This window comes from Prionailurus bengalensis, chromosome B3 (genome assembly GCF_016509475.1).
Source record: "Prionailurus bengalensis isolate Pbe53 chromosome B3, Fcat_Pben_1.1_paternal_pri, whole genome shotgun sequence".
In the NCBI taxonomy this organism is placed as follows: Eukaryota; Metazoa; Chordata; class Mammalia; order Carnivora; family Felidae; genus Prionailurus; species Prionailurus bengalensis.
In genome coordinates, this window is record NC_057355.1 from 78,956,903 (window position 1) to 78,971,881 (window position 14,979).

The 14,979-nt window shown below is 36.3% G+C and overlaps 1 pseudogene; it reads left to right on the plus strand.

The window, feature by feature from the left end:
- The first annotated feature begins 258 nt into the window (after positions 1-258).
- Positions 259-14,100, plus strand: LOC122468083 (annotated as a pseudogene).
- The last annotated feature ends 879 nt before the right edge of the window (positions 14,101-14,979 follow it).

The window sequence follows — 14,979 nt, forward strand, 5'->3', positions numbered from 1 at the left end:
GTCTAACTTTACACAGTGTGAAACAGGGCTGATTAGGTACATCTATTTGCAGAGCCTGTACACCTCACCCTGTGGTGTCCGAGAAAACATTTGACTACTGGTTCCTGCCACCTCTGAGAAGAAGGAAAAAAGGAAAAGAGGGGGGAAAACCCTCTTCTGTATCATTTGCTTATTGTCACCATGTTTCCGCTACCACCAATTTTAAGATACCGGTAAGCTGTCAATGTACATGGCTTTCAGAAGACACAGTTGGCCACCATGAGCCAGTACAAGCTGGCTTTGGCACATCGTTATCAGAGCAGTATGTTCTTTGCTTCTAATTTGTATTTTCACTCTGCCTCAAGCTTTGTACTATGTCTACCATCAAATAGGTGCTCAAAAATCCGTGTTAATAAATAAATCCACTTACACTTATAAATTCGCTGGGACGTGGCTAATACACACAAACCTTGGTAAAATAACTTCCTGATGTTTGACATTTTTAATCTCTGAAAAGGGTCGCTGATAGTTAATCATTTAGTGGAATAAACAAATAGAATTTTAAAATAAAATAGAGCAATATATATAGTCTAAGCAGTGATTAGTTTTTAAAATGGAAGACTTTTTCCTTTTAGTTCTTGCATCCTGACAAAACTAAATGGAGACTTTCATAATTAATCAGATAGTTCAATAAATGCTGACTAACAAGGTTCATATATTAGTTCAACTTTCCTGTTCTTCTCATCTTTCTTCATATTATGGAAATTTAGCCAATATATCCAAATACACTAAATCCATCAAATCTCCGTATTACTTTCATCATAATTAAAATGCTTTCCATAATACCTGTCATTTAAATAAATCTAAATGTCTAAAAGAGTGAGTGAGTTATAAAGACCAAGCCCCTACTTCTAAGAACAAATACATTTTTAGCAGCAACGTAGTTTCTATAATTACAAGTAAAAGCATCTGGAAATTACAGGAAATTTTATTTAAACTTGTGACATTTTTAGAAAATGTGTTTTCTATTCAGGTGTTTCAACATTTAGTTTATCCAAAACTAAGCCAAACAATAGTTTTTCGTTAAACTTAAAAATGTCATCATACTTTTCTTTTCCACTACCTTATATAAAATTAATTATAGCTTGTGAATGTGAAGAACTACATATTTTCTTTTGTATTTTCTTTTCAGAAATTGGATGATGAGCTTTGAGACATATACTAAATGGAAAATGTTCAAGAAAAGCACTCTAAACATGAGAGGATTTTCAATGTCAAAGTAATTATTTTCTGAAGTTAAAATTATTAACATTTTCAGCGCCTTTGTCTTTTATTCTTTACTTTCTGTGTATGTTCATTCGTTGGTGTAAAACTTTTATTTTGATCCTTTGAAGGCATTCCTCAACACTCATTAGTACAAGATTCTCAAGTGTTAGTGAGTAATAAAAGCAAACCCCAAAATACACCTTTGTCCTAATCCAAGGGAATACTCTAGTAGCACAAGAAAATTAGTTGTCTTTATTGAATCATATGGGCTTTGATCTGACTGCACTATTAAGCGGAGTCACAATTTATGGTGTGATCAGGACACTGACGTAAGGAAACAACCACAAGTAAAATGATGGATAAAATGACCTGGTAAATCTATTCCTCGACTAAACTGTAGGATCCCATGGAATGACACTATAATTACATGGAAAGTAATTGTCATATATTTGCCAAGAAATTACATGGTTGACAGTACTCTTTGAAAATTGTTCTGCATTTCTAGTGCCAACAGCTATGTTAGCAGAAAATGAAATTAGAAACAACCACAGGAGGTGTTTTCTTCTCATTTAGAAAACTATTTCATTTAGGAAGTAAAATTTAATTTACAAGTAAATATTATAAAACTAAAAATAAAATGGAATGACTTAGAAACGTTCCTAAAAGTTATTGTTATTTGGTATAATGTTGGCTTTATGGGGGAAAAAAAGTCATTTACTACATGTCAAGCTAATTATATATTCTACTTTGCAAGTGCCAGTACTATAACACCATCTTTCCCAGGTTATTCCTTACAAACAAATGAATGTGTTAGATTCCAAGAGGCCCAGATAGAAAAAAATTATGTTTTATAAAGTCTGCAACATTTTTCCCAAAATAACATAAAACACTTCTTTTAAGAATTAGGAGTTAATACCTTAAGATAAGAACAGGTTTTAATCCAGAACTATTTTCAAATTAGCAAATGAGTGGTTTTATGTTCTCCCATGTTGTGGCATAAATGAGGACCTCTTAGAAACCAAAAGCACCAACTAAAACTAAGACAGTTTGCAAGTAATCATTTTCCCCCAAAATGCCATAACTGTTAGTTGGCAAAAATCTCGAGTTATTAGTTATACAAACCCAATGTAAATAAAGCACACTTAAAACCAATTTCTTACTACATATATCTGGTCCCTTAAACTTTAGCACTACTTTAAATTCTCACCTACATGACAAAATTCAAAACAAAGAGATATTTAAACATGCTCTCAACAATTTACTTCAGGTTATTTAATGAATTATATTCTCTAGCCAGGGCATTTAATTAATAAGTTATATACTACCCCCATATAAACATATTTCCTTTGTTGGTTAAGTCAAAATATATGGCAACCAAGTAAAGTATTTAGTGTCAAAGAAATAAAGTTTCCTTCTCACTTTTGACTTTACATTTCACTCAAGACATTAATTTTATTGTCAAAAGTAAGATAAAATGCTCTCTATTATGCTGCCAATAAAGCAGTGTACAAAGTATTATTTTTAGGGACAGTTGGGTGGCTCACTTGGTTAGTTGTCTGACTCTTGATTTTGGCTCAGGTCATGATTTCATGGTCGTGAGATCAAGCCTCACATTGGACTCAGCTTTGGGCATAGAGCAAGCTTAAGATTCTCTCTCTCCTTCTCTCTCTGGCCCACCCTCTTGTCTCTCAAATAAATAAATAAATAAATAAATAAATAAATAAATAAATAAATAAATAAAACAGTGTATAATTTTATAGTAGCTAGCATTTTTTAAAGAAAAGAGATATAAAGAGGATTATGTGTAGAAACATTTACCTCCATGTACATAACACATAAAAAGGTTTATATAAGAAATTAGAAATGCTGATTATCTCTAGGAAGGATTACTGAATAATTGAGACACAGGAGTGAGGAAGAGCTTTAAATTTCATGAAGTTTTTTTTTTTACAACTTTTTTTAAAGTTTATTTATTTTGAGATAGAGAGCGAGGATGGGAGGAACAGAGAGAGAGGGAGAGGGAGGGAGAGAGGAAGGGGGAGGGGGAGAGAGACAGACAGAGACAGAGAGAAAATATGAAGCAGACTACATACTGTCAGCACAGAGCCCAGTTTGGGGCTTGAACTCACAAACCATGAGTCATGACCTGAGCCAAAATCAAGAGTCAAACGCTTAGCTGACTGAGCCACCCAGGTATCCCTACAACTTTTAAATTTTATACCATGCCCATAAATTATTTTCTTCAAAATAAATTTTAAAAAGGAATCAAATATATGTGGCTTTCTCTTTAGTGAAGGGACTGCAGAACTGAGATCAAACTCTGAAATCAGGAGACTATAGGACTAAGGTACCTGGGTGGCTCAGTCAGTTAAGCATCCCACTCTTGATTTTGCCTCAGGTCGTGATCTCACAGTTACTGAGTTTGAGCCCCATATAGGGCTTTGTGTGGACGGTAGAAGCAAACTGCTTGGTTTCTTTCTGTCCTCTCTCTCTGCCCCTCCCCCTGCTCATTCTCTCTCTGTCAAAATAGATGAAATTTATTTAAATTTTTTAAATGAAGTTTATTGTCAAATTGGTTTCCATACAACACCCAGTGCTCATCCCAACAGGTGCCCTCCTCAATGCTCATCACCCACTTTCCCCTCCTCCCCACACCCCATCAACCCTCAGTTTATTCTCAGTATCTAAGAGTCTCCCATGGTTTGCCTCCTTCCCTCTCTGTAACTTTTTTTATTCCCCTTTCCCCTCCCCACTGGTCTTCTGTTGAGTTTCTCTGAATCCACATACGAGTGAAAACATATGCTATCTTTCTATGCCTGACTTATTTCACTTAGCATAACACTCTCCAGTTCCATCCATGTCGCTACAAATGGCCAAATTTTATTCTTTCTCATTGCCAAGTAGTATTCCATTGTATATATAAACCACATCTTCTTTACCTATTTGTCAGTTGATGGACATTTAGGCTCTTTCCATAATTTGGCTATTGCTGAAAGTGCTGCTATAAACAAGCAGGGGTACAAGTGCCCCTATGCATCAGCACTCCTATATCCCTTGGGTAAATTCCTAGCAGTGCTATTGCTGGGTCATAGGGTAGATCTATTTTTATTTTTTTTAATTTTTTTAATGTTTATTTATTATTGAGAGAGTGAGACAGAGCATGGGCATAGTAGGGGCAGATAGAGGAGGAGACACAGAATTTCAAGCAGGCTCCAGGCTCTGAGCTGTCAGCACAGACTCCGACACAGGGCTTGAACCCACCAACTGGGAGATGGTGACCTGTGAGATCATGAGCGGAAGTCAGACGCCCAACTGACTGAGCCACCCAGGCTCCCCTTAAAGTTTTGAGGAACCTCCACACTGTTTTCCAGAGCAGCTGCACCAGTTTGCATTCCCACCAACAGTGCAAGAGGGTTCCCATTTCTCCACATCCTCACCAACATCTATAGTCTCCTGTTTGTTCATTTTAGCTACTCTGACCAGCATGAGGTGGTATCTCAGTGTGGTTTTGATTTGTATTTCCCTGATGAGGAGTGACATTGAGCATTTTTTTCATGTGTCTGTTGGCCATCTGGATGTCTTTAGAAAAGTGTCTATTCATGTCTTCTGCCCATTTCGTCACTGGATTATTTGTTTTTGGGGTGTGAAGTTTGGTGAGTTCTTTGTAGATTTTGGATACTATCCCTTTATCCCTTATGTCATTTGCAAATATCTTTTCCCATTCCATCGGTTGCCTTTTAGTTTTGTTGATTGTTTCCTTTGCAGTGCAGAAGCTTTTTACCTTGATGAGGTCCCAATAGTTTTTGATTCTAATTTCCTTGCCTATGGAAATGTGTCAAGTAAGAAATTGCTGCGGCTGAGGTCGGAGAGGTTTTTTCCTGCTTTCTCCTCTAGGGTTTTGATGGTTTCCTGTCTCACATTCTGGTCCTTCATCCATTTTGAGTTTATCTTTGTGAATGGTGTGAGAAAGTGGTCTAGTTTCATTCTTCTACGTGTTGCTATCCAGTTCTCCCAGCACCATTTGTTAAAGAGATTGTCTTTTTTTCCATCGGATATTCTTTCCTGATTTGTCCAAGATTAGTTAGCCATACATTTGTGGGTCCAATTCTGGAGTCTCTATTCTATTCCATTGGTCTATGTGTCTGTTTTTGTGCCAATACCATGCTGTCTTGATGATTACAGCTTTGTAGTAGAGGCTAAAGTCTGGGATTGTGATGCCTCCTGTTTTGGTATTCTTCTTCAATATTACTCTGGCTTTTCGGGGTCTTTTGTGGTTCCATACAAATTTTAGGATTGCTTGTTCTACTTCAAGAAGAATGCTGGTGCAATTTCGATTGGGATTGCATTGAATGTGTAGATTGCTTTGGGCAAAATAAACTTTTTAAAAAAATTTAAAAAGATGACTGTAGGACTATGAAAAAGAAAAAAAAATCCTTCTTTGGATTATAAGGAAAATTGGCACTTCTTATTTTGCAGAATATAGTAAAAACAACAACAAATTTTCTAAGGGTGCATAAGTAATTTTAAAATCAAGTCCTTGAAAGAGAAAGTGTCATGTAAGTCCAGAACCACACAGAATAAAGATGAACTTGGAATATCAACAAAGAGGATGGGTAGCAAATGTTTAACTTAGGAAAAAAAAGAGATTGGGTTCATGACAACCATATAAGAAGATTCTGAGCTCACACCCTCCCATGGATACAAGAAGTATACAACTTCATATGGAATAATTTCCTCTGAAAAAGCCTCGAAAATTGAACGCACACAGTCTCCACAACAAAGGAAGAAAAGGAGAACATCACGACAGGTAAGAGACACAGAGACACTATCTCACCAAAATTCTCAACCCCAGGCATGGCAATCCACCAGCAAGAGGGAATCTAAAAATAGAGAACTTTCCTCTGAGACATGAGGGGTTTGTGATCTACATCAGAAACTCTTCAGATACTACACAAGAGAGATGAGCCCCTAAACACTGGGCTTTAAAAACCAACAGGAATTATATCCAACAACCATGGAAATGTAATGAATGGAGAATCTGTTCAAGGTCTGACAAAAAAAAGCTCACTTATCCAGGAACCCAGTGAAAAACAAAAACAAGGAAACACCAGTTTGAAAAGTACTTAGATCATATATGGAAGAGACTCACTTACTAATCTTAAAGCATCTACTGGGGAGACAGCAAACTGCTTGGATTTTCTCTGAGTGACAGAGACCCTGGCAGGTGCCATATTTGCAACTTCATTTTACCTTACTAAGATTGGTCTGGCAAGCACCATATTTAAACTATTCCTCTAAATTGCCTAAAGCATGTGGGCATACCAGCTGAGAAACTCCCCCACACATACAGGGCAACAAACCCTTGTAACTGAGATTGGCAACAGTCCAGCCCACTTCCATGCACCAGCACAGCAATGTGTCACAGCTGGGCTGGGTATCAGTCTTGCCTACCCCCACACTGTATCACACCACAGCCAGTCTGGTGCAACCCCACTCAGTGCAGCTGCATGGTGCAGGAGCACCAACCCCAGTCCTGCCTACCACTGTGTCACAGACATGTCCCACCATAGTAGCCCAAACAGAAGATATCTCTTGATCATCTAGCTTTGGTGGTCAGATGGATGGGATTGGATTTCTGGGCTTCATGTGACATCTACATTGGTCTCTTCAAGACTGAGAGAGGTAGTTCGTTTGCCTAATACATAGAAACAGAGGGCCAGGCAAAATGAGGAGACAGAGGAATGTGTTCCAAATAGAAAAACAAAATATCAGAAAAAGACATTAATGAAATGGAAATAATCAATCTACTTGATAAAAAATTCAAAGTAATGGTCATAAAGATGCTCACCAAACTTGAAAGAAGATGCACATGAGAGATCCTCAACAAAGAGATAGAAAAAACATGGAAGATTCAAACAGCAGTTACAGAGCTGAAGAAAACAATAACTGAACCAAAAAATACACTATAGGGATTCAACAGCAGACTAGATGAAGCTATAGATTGGATCAGCAAGCTGGAAGACAAAGAAATAGAACTCACCCAGACAACGCAACAGAAAGAAAATTTAAAACAACAACAAACAACAACTTGAAGGACCTTTGGGAAAACATCAAGCAGAACAGATTTGCATAATACAGGTCCCAGTAGGAGAAGAGAGAAAAAGTCCAGGAAAAGTACTTAAAGAAATATTAGCTGAAAACATCCCTAATGTGGAGAAGGAAACAGACATATAGATTTAGGAATCCCAGAGAGTTCCAAAAAGATGAACCCAAAGAGATCCACACCAAAACACAAGATGATTAAGGTAGTAAAAGTTAAAAGTAGCAAGAGAAAAGCAACATAACACATACAAGGGAAAACCCATAAGGCTATGGGCAAATTTCTTAGCAGAAATTTTCCAACCCAGAAGAGAGTGGCATGACATATTCAAATTGCTGAAAGGAAAAACTTCCAACCAAGAATTCTCTATACTAGAAGGTTATCAGTTAGAAATGAAAAAGAGACTAAGGGGCGCCTGGGTGGCACAGTCGGTTAAGCGTCCAACTTCAGCCAGGTCACGATCTCGTGGTCCGTGAGTTCAAGCCCCGCGTCAGGCTCTGGGCTGATGGCTCGGAGCCTGGAGCCTGTTTCCGATTCTGTGTCTTGCTCTCTCTCTCTGCCCCTCCCCCGTTCATGCTCTGTCTCTCTCTGTCCCAAAAATAAATAAAAAACGTTGAAAAAAATTTTTTTAAAAAAAGAAAAAGAGACTAAGAGTTTTCCAGATAAGTAAAAGCTAAAGGAGCTCTTCACCACTAAACTGTCCTACAAGAAATGTTAAAGGGACTTCTCTAAACTGAAAAGAAATGGCATTGATAACAGGAAAACATACACAAGTAAAAATTTCATTGGAAATGAAAAATAGTAAAGTAGTTGATCAGTAACTAATAAACTAAGTATGAAGTTAAAAGACAAAGAAAGAAGAATTAACACAAACTACAATAATTAGGTAAGGGAAGCATAAAGTAACAAGGTGAATATGTGACATCAAAACATAAAACACAGTAAGGGGAGAAAGAAAGTGAAGTTTTGTAATATGTACAAAATTAAGTTGCTATCGTTCAAAATGTACTGGCATATACACAGGAAATTTTCGATGAACCCCACACTAATTACAAAGCAAAAGCTTACAGTAAAAACACACAAAAAAATTAGAAAGGAATATAAACAGCACTATGGAAAACCATCAAACCAGAAGAGAAAGAAGAGAGAGGAACTATGGAAACAACTGGAAAACAATTATCAAAATACCAGTGAGTACTTAATTCTCAAAAGTTACTTTAGATGAAAATGGACTAAATTCTCTAGTCAAAAGACAGAGTAGATAAATGGATTTAAAAAAATAACAAAAACAAAAACAAAAACAAGACCCATCTATATGCATCCTACAAAGACTCACTTTAGAATTAAGGACACAGAGGGGCCCCTGGTTGTCTCCATTCGTTGAGCATCTAACTTCAGCTCAGGTCATGATCTCATGGTTCCTGAGTTCAAGCCTCACTTTGGGCTTGCTGCTATCAGCACAGAGCCCACTTCGTATCCTCTTTCCCCCCACCCCTCTGTTCTTTCCCAACTTGTGCCCTCTCTCTCAAAAATAAATTTAAAAAATAAAAATTAAATTTGAGAAGAACACAGACTCAAAGTGAAGGGTTTGAAAAAGATATTTCATGCAAACAGATATTAAAAGAAAGCCAATGTTGGGGCAGCTGGGTGACTCAGTTGGTCAAGTGTCCAACTTCAGCTCAGATCATGATCTCATGGTTTGTGAGTTTGAGCCCTGCATCAGGCTCTGTGCTGACAGTGCAGAGCCTGGAGCCTGCTTTGGATTCTGTGTCTCCCCCTGTCTCTCCACCTCCCATGCTCATGCTCTGTCTCTGTTTCTCAATAATAAATAAACGTTAAATTTTTTTTAATTTTTTTTAAATAAGGGAACATTGGCCTTAAATGACACATTAGACTAGATAGACTTAGTAGATATTATAGTACATTCCATCCAAAAGAAACAAAATAAGCATTCTTTTTTCCTAATGTTTATTTATTTTGAGAGAGAGAGAGAGAGAGAGAGAGAGAGAGAGAGAGAGAGAGAAGGCACCTGTGAGGGAGAGGGGCAGAGGGAAAGAAAGAAAGAAAATCCCATACAGGCTCCATCCTTAGCATGTTCCCTAATGCTGGGCTTGCTCCCCCCATGTGAGATCATGACCTGAGCTGAAATCAAGAGTCAGATGCTAACCGATTGAGCCACCCAGGTGCCCCCAAATATGCACTCTCAAGTGCACATGGAACATCCTCCAGGGTAGAGCACATAGTAGGCCACAAAGCAAGTCTCAATAAACTCAAGATTAAAATTATATCAAATAACCTCTCCCACCACAATGGTACAAAACTATAAATCAATTACAAGAAAACTTGAGAGACCACGAAAACACAGAGATTAAGCAACATGCTAGTAAGCAACCAATGACTCATCAAGAAATCAAAGAAGAAATCAAACTATACCTAGGAACAAATAAAACCGAAGTACAACATACAAAAATCTTTGGAATACAACAAAAGTGGTTTTATGAGGGAAGATCATGTGAGGCACCCGGGTGGCACTGACAGTGCAGAGCCTGCTTAGAACTCTCTCTCTGCCCCTCCCCCTGCTTGTGCACTGCTCTCTCTCAAGATAAAATAAAAATAATAAAATAAAATAAAAAGGAAAGGTCATAGCAATACAGGCCTACCTCAAAAGTAAATCTCAAATAAATAATCTAGACTAACACCTTAAGAAGCCAGAAAAAGAAGAAAAAATAAAGTTCAAAGTCAGTAGAAGAAAATAATAAAAATCACAGTGGAAGCAAATGAAATAGAAAAAGAGTAAGAAAATTTTTCTAAAATACAAAGTGTCAACTAAAGTATGAGACAGTTCTTTGAAAAGATAAACAAAATTGACAGACCTTTACCTAAACTAACCAAGAAAAAAAGAGAAATGGCTCTAATAAACAAATTCAGAAATAAAATAGAAGTAACTGACAACCATAGAAATAAAATTGTAAGTGACTACTACAATTATACACCAACAAATTGGACAACATAGAAGAAATGAATAAATGCCTAGAAACATACAGTCTTCCAGAACTGAATCAGAAACAAACAAAAAATATCAACATAAATTACTAGTAAAGATAAGGAACCAGTAATAAAAAACCTTCCAGAAAACAAAAGTCTAGAACCAGATGGCTTCACTGGTGCATTCTACCAAACATTCAAAGATTTATTATCTACCCTTCTCAAATTCTTCAAAAAAACTGAAAAGGAAGGAATACTTCCAAACTGGTTTCATGAGGCCAGCATTACTCTGATGCCCAAACTTGACAAGGACACCACAAAAAAAAAAAAGAAAGAAAGAAAGAAAGAAAGAAAGAAAGAAAGAAAGAAAGAAAGAAAGAAAGAAAATCACAAGCCAACATTACTCCTGAACATTGATAAAAAAAAAAATCCTCAATAAAATATTAGCAAACCATATTTATCCATACAAAGTTTCAAACACTATGATCAAGTGGAATTTATTCCAGGGATGCAAGACTGATTCAACATCCATGAATCAATCGACATGATACACCACACTAACAAAATGAAGGGTAAAAATTATAGGATCATCTCAATAGCTGCAGAAACTTCTTTTGACAAAATTAATATCCACTTGAGATAAAAAAATAAACTCTCAACAAAGTGGTTATGTAGGCAATGTACCTAAATATAATAAAATCTTCATATAACAATCCAACAGCTGACATCATACTCAATGATAAAAACTTGAAAGCTTTTACCCTAAGATCAGGTACAAGACAAGGATGCCCACAGAGTATTGGAAGTCCTAGCCATAGCAATCAGGCAGTAAAAATAAATAAGACGCATCCAAGTCAGACAGGAAGAAGTAAATCTTCCTGTAAATTGCAAATAGCATGATACTGTATAAAGAAAACCCAAAGGAGTCAATCAAAAGAGTGTTAAAACTAAGAATGAGTTTAATAAACTAGCAGAATATAAAAGCCAACATACAGAAATCTATGTCACTTCTATACACAAATTATCAGAAAGAGAAATCAAAAAAGCAATCCCATTTATGATTACATAAAAATAATAAAATACCTAAGAATAAAATTAGCCAAGAAGGTCAAAGACCTCTACACTATTAAGAATGATGCTGATTAAAGAAATTGAAGACATGAATGAATGGAAACATATTTTTTCATGCTCATGGAGTGGAAGAATATTGCTAAAATGTTCATACTACCCGAAGCAATTTACAGATTTGATGCAATTCCTATCAAAATTCCAAAAGGATTTTAAACAAAAATAAAACAAGTAATTCTAAATATTGTGTGGAACAATAAAAAAATCCCAAATAGCCAAAGACATCTTGAGAAAGAAGAGCAAAGCTGAAGACAGCATGCTCCGTGACTTTAAACTATATTTTAAAGCTGTACTAATCAAAACAGTATGCTAATGGCATTAAAAAAGACACATAAATCACTGTAACAGAAATGAAAACCAATAACTAAATGTCCTATGCACATTTGGACAATTAACTTATGACAAGAGAGCCAAAAAACATACAATGGAGAAAGGAGAGTGTTGGAAAAATGAGAGAGTCCATACAAAACAATTAAACTGGACCATTATCTTATACCATACATGAAAATTAACCCAACATAGATTAAGACTTCAGATGAGAAACCATAAAATTCATAGAAGAAAAAAGGGGGTCAACTGTGAGAGATTGCAACTAGACCTTTAGGAGTGATCACTTTGTAGTACATTCAAATAGCAAATTAGGATGTTGTACACCTAAACGTTTTAAACGTTATATGCCAATTCTGCGTCATTTAAAAAAAGGAAGAGGAATAAATAGGACTAGTTCCCCAGCATCCTCAAATACACACATACACAGTACATGCACACACACACAGTTCTCATTTGACTTTCTGAGACAGCTCACAGTGATCTTATCAACAGTTTCTCTCACAAGTGAGTCCCTAGTAGGCAGTTTTTGCTACATGACACTAATTCTTTGAAATAATCCTAGTTTAAAATTGGTTAATCTGGTTCTTTTGTCAGGAAATGTCAGATTCCAAAAACCTGCCTATACTTTACCCTTGGTTTCTGTGAAGTTATCCTGTAAAAAAAACTTTTGATTCACTCTAGAACATTCTCAACTGGGATTTCTTGAGGGAATTAAGTCCCAGTTAATGCACTCAGGCCTCCATTTTTATGTATGAATTAACTTCATTATCCTATGCATCTAGAATGGAGTTTGATGCGCATTACCCTTGGGAGGACTTGGGAAATAATCATGCAGATCATTTTCTGTTTATGATTCAAACAGGAAAAACGTCCCTTAGACTGAGTTCCACTAAAGCCGCATAGTTTAAATGTCAAAGGGTAAATTCAAAATGACAATTTTCTATTTCAATTTTTCATACACTTCACAAAGGGATATGGAGACCATACACTTCTTTGAAATATGATATCTTCTTCCTTTGCTTTTTGTTTCACAACATAGATAGTTGCTTCATTTTTTTTTAACCTTGAAACTATTCTGAAACATTTTCCTTCCTTTCCTCATAATTCTATCCTGTCTCTCAATCTCCAAGGAGCTAGTGGGACACTACTTGCACTATAGTGCTGTAGTTTAAGATTGTGGAATATGTACCCCCAAGTTCATACAGTCCACAGGAATTGTAATTCTATTATTGTAAACTAGTCATGAGAATTTGCTGGTATGTTTTGTTCTTTCTATATCTATTTCTACATCTTAATTTTGGTCCTATAACTACTGAATCATAAATGTAATTTTTTTTGCCTAACTTCATTTAACTCAACTTTATTTTCATTACTGAGGACAGAAGGTTTCTAAATAATTTTGTGTCCATACCTACTGAAACGCTTGCCTTGAAAAGAAAAATTCCAGTATTTGCAATGCTTATCTTTAAGGTTTTCTATACACATTAAAAAAGCGGCAGGATGATAACAACAAGCAGCAGCTACAAAAGGACTTCCAACAGCATGAAGAAGTACTGTCAGATCATCCACATCATCCTTCACACCCAGATGTGTGTCTGTTCCAGAAGAAGGCCCGCCTCATGGAGATCCAGGTGAATGGAGGTACAGTGGCTGAGAAGCTGGACTGGGCCCATGAGGCTGGAGCAGCAGGCGCCTATGAAACAAGTGTCTGGACAAGATGAGATGATTGTTGTCACTAGCATCACCAAGGGCAAAGTCTACAAAGGGGTCACCAGCTGCTAACACACCAAGAAGCTAGCCCATGAAACACCGGGGACTGCACAAGCTTGCCTGTATTGGGGCATGGCATCCTGCCCCGTGGCCTTCTGCATGGCTCAGGCTGGGCAGAAAGGCTATCATTGCTGCCCTGTGATTAACAAAGAGATCAACAAGACTATCTCATCACAGATGGCAAAGTGATCAAGAACAAGGCTTCCGCTGATTATTATCTAACAAGAAGATCAATCCTCTGGTGGCTTTGTCCACTATGGTGAAGTGACCCAAGGCTTTTTCGTGCCAAAAGGCTACGTGGTGGTAACCAAGAAGCATTTGGTTACTTTCCACAAGTCCTTCTGGTACAGACTAAACAGTGGGCCCTGAAGAAAAATGACCTCAAGTTCATTGACACCACCTCCAAGATTGGCTATGGCTGACTCCAGACTGTGGAGGAGAAGAAAGTATTCATAGGACTACTTAAGACCCAATTGCAAAGGAAGAAAGAGCTTAATGCCAAGAGCAGATTGTGCAGGTGGTGGGATCTCAATAAAAATTAGTTTCCAATGGACAAAGCAAAAACAAATACATGCTTTGCAAATATTTCTTCCAGTCCATAGCTTTTCATTCTCTTCATAGTGTCTTTCAAATTGAAATGTTTTTTAAGTTTGATGGTTTTTATTGATTGTGCTTTTGATTGTGGTATCTCAGAAATCTTTACCTAATATAAGATTACAAAGATTTTCTCCTATGATTTCCTCTAGAACTTTTGTAACATTAGGATTTATATCTATGTCTTGATCTCTTTTGAGCTCTTTTGTAACATTAGGATTTATATCTATGTCTTGATCTCTTTTTACATATGATGCAAAACATCAATTAAATATAGGGTTTTTTTTTGTATGTTTATATGCAATTTTCCCACAGCACTAATATTTTAAACTGTCATCTCCAACCCCCACCCCAGAATTCTTTTTCACTTCATGTTTGTGTAGGTCTCTTTTTGAACTCTCTATTCTGTCCCACTGATGCATTTCTCTATATTACCATACAGTCTTAATTACTGAGCTTTATAATAAGTCTTGAAATAAAGTAGAACATCTTGTCATTTGTTATCTCTCTGTAGCATCTGTTCCTTGTTTCAATTTATCTATTTTTCTGACAATATTGGAATTGTCTGAGTATTTTTAATTTCAGTAAAATTAATATAGAGTGTTATCTTGGTTTCAGATGTTCAATGTAGTAATTCAACGATTATATACATTACTCAGTGTTGTCTGAGTACTTTTTATGATTCAACTTTTCTCCTTCGTTATTATAAAAACCTTGCAATATATTTTTCCTAGTCTTTTTTGCTATTGTTTTCATTCATTATGCATCCACACATTTTAAACTAATACATTATTTTCCATGTAAGCAATTATCTTTTAAACAATTTT